Raw genomic sequence first — 9,135 nt, 5'->3', positions numbered from 1 at the left:
TAACATGTGCTTAAACACTTTTAGTCTTTTAATACACTTACAAGCATCCTTAGAAATTAATTGATAAGACCCTTATGATGTAACATTATAGCTAATTTAGTACCAAGAAAAGGTCATAATATACCAAATAAGATTATAAAACCAATTTTATAAACAGACCATCAACATATAACATCCTAATAGTTATTGTACAACATCAACTAATGAAAGAAATAAAACTTCATTATATTTCAAATAACCACGTTCATCACAAAAACACTACCCATAAATAAGTTATAACATTATCTAACATAAAGTCTTAACATTTAGCAAAGAAATTAAAATCAATTAAAGAATAAGAAGCATAAAATCTTGAGTCATCATGCGTCCTCAATACTCATGGACTACCTACAAATAAACCATCCATGTATAAGCATTACGTTCCATGATATTAAAATTATTTGTATCACAAATTTAACAAATACATACCGAGATGAATGGATAGGGCCATGCGATGGATGCACCAATACAATCTTAAAAATTGTAGAAAATAAATCGTATGGTCTTACCAAGTTTTCATCTTTTTTTATTGGTACTTGAACGTTTACCTCACACCATTCTGATCCAATCTATACCACCAACTAGATCATTTGGGTCCAAGCTCTCGACCCTTCCTCTTGCTAGAGTCTTGGTAGAGTTTAGAATGCTTTTGAGGAAAACTTCATCTCCAACCTAGATTTTAGTTTTCAACAAATATTTATTAAACTCTAGTCATAGTATTGCAAAATGAACTAACTACTATCCGTATTTGATATTAGTACCTTTTTAGAGATTTTTGTAGCAGTTTCTTGATAATCTTGCTCAACATCAACATTAAAACCAGGCATATACTCTGCATCCATATCTCGCTGATATCCATTGATTTCTTTTTCTTTTTCTTTTTCTTTTTCTTTCCTTTTCTATAGAATTTGCTAAATCACTGCGAACACCTAGTGTTTGGGTTTCTTTAATATTATTTGCAACCATCAGAATGTAAATCAACTCTAAGAATACATGTATCGATAATATTGGAACTATTAATGACATTTGCTTTTATAGTATACGATCGATCTAAAACATCTGTTGATAGACTTTGTGTTTTGGGTCCGGTTAATATTTTGAGTAACACCGATAGGGCAGAATTCCAGTAGTTCAAATAAATCAATTGTTATGTGCTTAAATTTACATAAATCCAACGGTCAACTCTGAGAAAACCCCTAATCAAAATCTCGTAAAACCCTCCATTTTCTCCATCAAAGAGAGAAGCAAGAATGGTGCTCTCAAACGAAAGCTATGACGAGCTCCATAAGCGAAGGATGGAGGAGAACAAGAGGAGGATGGAAGAGCTTCATCATCAGCTCACTCAAGCTCTTAAACTTGCTAAACCGTTTGGCTAAATGGGTCGGGTTCGAGTCACCCGGTTGGGTTGACGGGTTGACCCGTTTAACCCATTTATATTATATTTTGTTTTTTTACAATATATTTTATGTCATAAATTTATTTGAATGTGTATTTAATGCATTTTTATAACTTAAAAAGACGAGTTTGACATTAAGTTTTATATTTAAAAAGCATTTTTACTATAAACATTTGTGTTTTTTTAATAAAATTTTAATCTTAATATATTAATTTGCGAAAAAAATAAAAAATTTGAAAATTCGGGTTGTACGGGTCATGTTCGGGTCAACCCACTAATATTCGGGTCGTGTTCGAGTTCATATATATGACAAGATTTTCGGGTTCGGGTCAGGTTCGGGTTCATCTAAAATTTTCGGGTTCAGGTCGAATTAAACCCGCCAACCCGCGAACCTAACCCGTTTAGCACCCATAGGCGTAACTCCCATCATGGTGCAGTTATGGGCAACAATTATACCACAGATCACTTCAAACACCACTCATTTGGATAATTGTAAAAGAATTTCCAACATTTGTTATTCATGTTTGATGTTTGTACTAATAGTTACATTAGGGCAATGAGAAGAAAACTTACCTTTACTGTTGCATAAAGTAATCTATGAGCCATAGAATCCATGCCATCTTCCTCTATTACTATTGCCTACAAGTGCATAAACATGAGAATTATGGCATTTAAGTTTACCAATGGTTCACGAAATAATACAAAGTAGTAGCACATCCAAAGACTTGCTCCTGTTACCTATATTATAACAATTATTGATCATATGATTTTGTTTATTTTAACATCAAGTTATGACTTTAAAACATCTGAACCTTTAAAACAGATATATAATTTGACACAAAACAAGACTAATCCTTAACGACTCTTTTAAAATGTTCATCCAAGTTAAAATTTTGAAGAAATACACTTTCATTACCATATACAAAAGATTCCAATGACAGCACTTCAACTGAATATTGGCCAAAGATTCACATATACTAAGTCACAACCCACTTTAGCATCTTGTAGCTCAACCTGCATATGCAAAAGTTAAGATTAGGTTTAACAGGGATAGCTAAAAGAAAGTATTGAAATAAAATAAAAGGGTTTTACCTGCACCAGCAAATACAATGTTTAATAGCTTAGATGAAATTGGGGAAGTTCGGAAGGCTGAAGACAAGTAAGTAGCCTCAAAGAAATCAGATGTGTTGTCAAGCTCTGGTCTTGGATAGTCGACAGAGAGTACCTATTTGACCTATATTATTAGAGTTGAGAGCAATTAATTAGCTTATAGAAAAGTAATAATGAAATTAGCTTGATAGGGTAGACAATCTTATTGGTTCTCGGTCGGAAAGCCTAGAATTGCAATCGATGACCGTGTCTAAACAACAATACATCTGAGGTATAATCTCTTGAAATACTCATTATTTCACTTGCCTATCCACCTGTTATTGTTGACATCGAAAATCATATATGCTAATTAATCCACTTTGTTATTGTGATCATCAGCCACACCAGCTGCAACAACACACAACAAAAACAACATTTTTTAGTTAATCTTGTAGCTTTTTATATTTAATATGTTATGAATTACATCGAGATAGTAGGTAAACGGGCAACAAGCTGCACCGCTACCCAACATATATCAGCCAAACAACGTTGTAATTGTTCTTAACACCAAATAGCTTTCACAGATGCGGTGATAATGAAACTTAAACACATTTTGACCTTCGTTCAATAGCAATGGAGAGTCATCCATCACCTTCACCAACACATAACAAACAAAAATTTTTACAAAAAATCGTACCTGTTGTGGCAAATTTTGCAGCCCAGGCTAGGGCTAGGGTTTCCGTATCCTTTTTCTAGTGAAACAAAAAATTGATTGTAAACATAATTAAGAAAGCTACACAACATGCAATATCAAATGATACGATCTAACTCTAGTAGACAACGAAATTCATTCCAAAACCCTAACCTGTTTCATATGGTTTAGCCAACACAGAATCAACCAGTCATTGGTGATGTGGTGCAATTGGGCAAAGAAGTCAATGATACATACCACGACGAAGTAGAGACGACTGTACCTCAGAAGTTCTTAAGCGCAAATGCAAATGAGAGACAAAATCGATAAAGGGTTGTAGTGAGGGAAATTGATTTGGGAGGGGGAGAGATGTTAAATTGTGCTGAAAAGTGAAAACGTAGGTGGGATTACTAATAAATTGAGAGGGAAATAAATTTTTAGTGAAAATTTATAAAAGGCTTCTAGGAGGGAAATATAAAATTTTAGTGAAATTTTATAAAAGGCTCAGAGGGAAAAAGAATTTAGTGAAACCAATATTGGGATTTAATAGATTTATAATATAATTTTATAAAAGTGAAATCAAGGTTTGAGATTAATAGATTTATAATTTAATAAAAGGCTTTAAGGAAGGAAAGGAACTTTTAGTGAAATTTTATAACAGGCTTCAAGGAGGCAGGAGGCAAAGAGGGAAGAAAATTGTAGCGAATAAGCGTCATATAAAACTAATGTTTTATGACTTAAATATCAAGTGTCCTATTACGGTGTATTACAATAACACCACAATGATTAAGCGTCCTATAAAGTATGAAGTTATAAGAGCCAAGTGTCAAGTGTCCTATTAAGTTATGTTATAATAGGATGCCAGATGATCAAGTGTCCTAATACAGTACCACATAATGAGGCACTAACAATTAAATGTCTTATAAAGTACTTTATTAGGATCTACATTTAAAGTGTCCTATTAAGTTATATGATAATAGGATCCCAAAAAATCATCCATCCTATTAAATAGTTTTTTAGGACACCGGTTTAGTAGAGTATATTATAAAAGGACTCTAAAAGTTCATTAGTCCTATTAAATAGTTTTTTAGGACCCTCTTTTACAAGCGTCCCACAGAAAAGGTCCTAAAAAGCCATTTTTGTTGTAGTGTTTCACCACCGTTGGAGAATAATTATACATTCTATGATAGCGAGAAAGTGGAAAAAGTAATCAACATGGTTGATCAGTTACCCGATAACATTGATGTGATTTATACCAAACCTGATGATATCAGTGATTCAGGGGTGGTTGATAAAGTTGTTGAAAGTGTTTTCAAAGAAGAGTCGGTTGATACAGGTAAATCTGAATCACAAGATGAAAATGAAGGAAATTTTCATGACGAATATCTGAAAAACACAAAATCCGAGAAAAATTTGAATGATGATTCAAAAGGATTGGTTTATACCATGATTGGATCAGACAAATTATTCTTAGATGTTGTATTCCCGATTCAGAATGTGATTTCAGAAAAGATTGACAAAGTTTTCAAAATGGTTGAGATTGAGAAGTCTTAAATCTCAAAGTCTGTTGGTAAGAGTCGTAAAGGTTCGTATAACAAACCTGGTTTCAAAAGGAAAAACATGAAGGTTGGGTTGGGTTATAAAAAGAAATAGAATCGAAAGAAAAATGAAGTGCCAAATTAGCAGGCTAAATTGAGTTTTGTTCAAGGAAACAGTTTAGCTGAAGAAAAAGAACTCAAAATGAGACAGTCTAATGCTGAGTTTGAGGCACAAAAGAGAAAGCAACAACCACAGGTCAAAGATGTGTCCATGAGAACATGTTTCAAATGTGATCAAAAAGGACATCTTGCACGCAAGTGTCCAAATCTAAAACCTATGGATGTTGACAACAAGAAGATTGATTCTGAGAAACAAAAATCTGAGAATGTGAAACAAAGGTCAACCAGATCTGATTCAAAACAAACTTGGTGGTACAACACAAACAAGTTTGCTTCGAATCAAAATTGGAAATCAAACCCGAACAGGTTTGATTCAAGACAGACCTGGAATTCTCACACACCCAGATTCAGAACAATACAAAGTTGGAAAACATCAGTTGATATGACAAAACCCCAAGAGTTTTGGAAACCAAAAGTTGTTGTTCAAAATCTAAGTGCTCAAAAAGATTCACATTTTTACAAACGAGGAACACCAAAAGGTCAAACATGGTCTGTTAAGAAACATGTTGATTTGGTAAAAGATGAGAAAGTTGAAGTTAAAATTGGAAAAGTTTTTTGTGGAAAATGATAAAGAATTTCCAGCATTGAATGAATATTGTGTTGAAATGCCTAAGGTTCAACAGACCTGGGCTAAATTGTTCAAGTAATTGAGTTAGTTTAATGTGCAGGTGCTCAAGAATTCTAAAGATTGTAAATTTGAAGATTGGAGCAGTCTGGCACACCAAGAGGAGGAGAAGGCTGCTGGACCCTGGTTTGGTTGAACAGGGAGTTTATATGTTTTTCTGTACATAAATAAACAATATTTCAAAATCCTAAAAATTTGAAAAATTAAAAACCAAAAATATGTTTTTAGTTTGTTAAAATTTGAAAAACCAAAAATATGTTTGTTTTTAATTTTTGTCAAAAATAGAAAATTTCAAAAATATGTGTTGATTGAATACGCCGAAACCCTCATGGCTGAACAAACATGATTACTGTCACAGATTGAAAAACGGTTTTCTAACTGTCAAAATCAATGGGTTGTAAATCATGGGGGTACATGATAGTAGATTTTCTGCAATTCAGTGCACAGTTAGTAGAACATGGATGGCGAGACAAAGCTATCAGTGTCGGTTTGTCAAATTTCTTTTAATGGTTTTGCATTTTAGGGGGAGAAAAATTGTCAGAAAATACAAAAACATTAGAAAATTTGAAAAATACAAAAACATGATAAAATTCAAAAATTTGAGTTGTTGTGTAAAAAGAGGAAATGATAGTACATCAGTAGATAGTTACAGTACGCTAAAGAATTGTAATGATTAAATAGTGTTAAACAGTCTCACTGATGATATGTTGATAGGTTTTTATACACTTAGTAAACTTTTTCGGGATATAAACCTAAATTCAAACTTACTTATTTCGTGGGGAACACTACTTGAATATATAGGTAACCCCTGAAATCTCGTTTGAAAGGTCCCATATTCTGAGATACTAGGTCTTTATACTCAGTGATATCTGGGGTATTATTCCGGGACTTCTGCTGTATGGAAGTACTGACCTAGTCCCCGAATAATACTTTCTGCAAATGCTTGAAACACAGCATCGCCCTCAGCAAGCTGATGAAACAATAAAATTGATAGTCGCTGCTGTTGTAACTAAAAGATCCTCTAAAGGGGACACACCAAAAGTCGAGTCGTCATCTCTCTGCTGAACGGAAGTTCTGACCTGAGCTCTCACGGTTTCGCATCTAACCCCTTACATATATCATCTGTGGTATACTCACCTGTAAGATTGAATATCTGGGATTCTGGATACGGGAGTATATTCAAGAGGTGGGACACATGAATGAGTTTAAGTTCTTAAAAATATCTAATCGTATCCTGAATTAGTTGAAATTTGTATGAAAATTTAAGTGGATCAGTATATCGACAATCTAAGTGAATTGTTTAATTCTTAAAGTGAAATTAAGCTCAACGGTACTTGTAACTTGTCAAAAACTGATATGATCCTCTGTCGCATACTCAAAACAAAAATATTTTCTTGTAAATATGTTTGTACATATTTCTTTACTGCTTTATATTTTCAGAAAATACAAAAAGATTTTGATTTCTGCTTTATTTTCAACAACCGATGTCTGAGTTGCTGAGTTTCAAAATCTAAGTAAGCTGATTGTGTTTCTGAAAATAAAACAAGTTCATTAATTTGAAACTTGAAATTTCTAGAAAACTTCAAAAACAAATTTGTGATATCTTCAAGGTCATTAACTTGAACTTGAATGATAATTTGTGGGGGAGTTGGATTCTTTATATTGTCAAAATCTGTTAAGATTGTTGATAGGGGAAGTGATATAGAGAATTGGATAGAGCCAGATTACGGTTTCTGGTTAATGGTTTTTTAAAATGTTAAATACTTATCATTTGTATGAGCAATTGCAGGAAAAATCCAGACTACGATCCCGAGAGCAGAGACTAAGGGGGAGTCTGAAGACAAGCTGAAAGTGAGGAAAAGCTTGTAGTTGGAAAGCTAGGTGTTGATCCCTAAAAGTACGAAAGCTTGACGAGAGGGGGAGCCAGCTGACGATGAAGATGATCAAAGAGAAAAATTGAAGGCTACTTACATTGTTACAATCTGAACAAGATGGCAAGATGATCAAGACTGAAGAGGTGGTATAACAGAAAATGGTCACTGAAGACTTCGTCAATATCCGAGGGGGAGTCTGTTAGTGCACTACGTCTATTGACTTCGTCTTGTATCATGTAATAGATTAGGATAGGTTAGAATATTTTGTGCACGAGGTTCGAGAAATGAAATGTGATGAATTAGCATTGAGGTCCGCTTTTATGGACATTGTACATAAAAGCGAACCACTCTCATCATAACAGGTTCGCTTTTAGGACAGGTCACATAAGCGAACCAGAAATACTATAAATAGGTGCATGGTTAGTTCATTTGAAACAGCTCGGAACTTGTAACGAAGTGCTGCCGCTTTGCTTCCAGGTTGTAAACATTGTCAGAATTAATACAAGAAGCATTATATTTAGTTTGAGCATCTGATTCATCGATTCCGCCTTTGAATTAGATAAACGACTCTTCTGATCGACTCATTCAGGGTCAACGACGATCCAACATTTTCATAACCATGCGTTACCCAGTATCTTTGTTTCCAAACCATTACAATAATAAGTGGGGGCTTCCCATGTTGTATGTACTAGACCAGTTATATCTATAGGTGTCCTTCCCAATCCAAGGACAGTGGTAAGTATGAGTTTACGTAGGTTTTACGTAAGTGCCCTTCCCAATCCGAGGACAGTAGTACGTATAGTGTACGTAGGTTTAGCGCTGGTGTCCTTCCCAAACCGAGGACAGTAGTATGTAGGTTTTACATAGGTTTAACACTGGTGTCCTTCCCAAACCGAGGACATTAGTACGTAGGTTTTACGTAGGTTCTAACACTGGTGTCCTTCCCAAACCGAGGACAATAGTACGTAGGCTTTACGTAGGTTTTAGCACTGGCGTCCTTCCCAAACCGAGGACGGTGTTAAGTAGTCTAGTAGTGATGTAAATATGAGTAGTCATACAATCCCATTCCCAACCCACCGGGAATCCCATGCCTTGGAAGAGTGTGAACTCACCTTAGTTTGCTCGGCAGATACACGAAAAGGTTATTTGAGCTATATGTGGTCAACCACGTCCTAACATGGTTACCATACAAGTCAGGTCTAGGTTCAAGTAATGCACATAAGTTTACACGTAAGCTAACAGGTTACGAGCACGTATTAATCATGGCAACACATTAGCAGTCAAGTACATAACACATTCATACTTGTGCGATTCAAGTGGAAGCCCAATAATACCCGGCCCAACATGTTGTGCGTTCAGCACAGCCTTGTGCCTTCAACACGTCGAAATTTGGTACGTACTCACTGAGGAAGCTAGTTAAGTTGCATGGTTTTCCTGGGGTGTCACATCCTTCCCCCGTTGGTTTGGAATTTCATCCCGAAATTCCGCAGTAGCTTCAGCCTCAGTAGTGGTTGTACTGTTTGCGAACAGTTGGGGATACTTTTGTTTCATTTGGTCTTCTCGTTCCCAGGTGAACTCTGGGCCACGACGGGAGTTCCAAAGAACTCGAACAAGAGGGATTCTAGTGTGCTTGAGGACCTTAACGTCTCGGTCCGTAATTTCAACTGGTTCCTTGACGAATCGCAACTGATCGTCGATAGTGA

General features: G+C 35.1%; 1 long non-coding RNA gene across 7 annotated transcripts; it reads right to left on the bottom strand.

The window, feature by feature from the left end:
* Positions 1 to 204: 204 nt before the first annotated feature.
* On the bottom strand, positions 205 to 3,617 carry LOC110896192. Of its 7 annotated transcripts, none has more exons than XR_002567774.2 (9): positions 3,390 to 3,617; positions 3,222 to 3,276; positions 2,860 to 2,932; positions 2,528 to 2,669; positions 2,352 to 2,449; positions 2,009 to 2,074; positions 801 to 983; positions 469 to 711; positions 265 to 387 (listed from the first exon to the last, which is right to left on the bottom strand). It is a non-coding gene; the product is annotated as an uncharacterized LOC110896192 (long non-coding RNA). The 7 variants fall into 7 exon arrangements; XR_002567773.2 differs by having other exon boundaries at positions 801 to 968; XR_002567776.2 differs by having other exon boundaries at positions 801 to 958.
* Positions 3,618 to 9,135: the final 5,518 nt, after the last annotated feature.

This window comes from Helianthus annuus, chromosome 12, assembly GCF_002127325.2.
Source record: "Helianthus annuus cultivar XRQ/B chromosome 12, HanXRQr2.0-SUNRISE, whole genome shotgun sequence".
NCBI lineage: Eukaryota > Viridiplantae > Streptophyta > Magnoliopsida > Asterales > Asteraceae > Helianthus > Helianthus annuus.
This window is presented reverse-complemented; position numbering and strand designations above follow the sequence as displayed.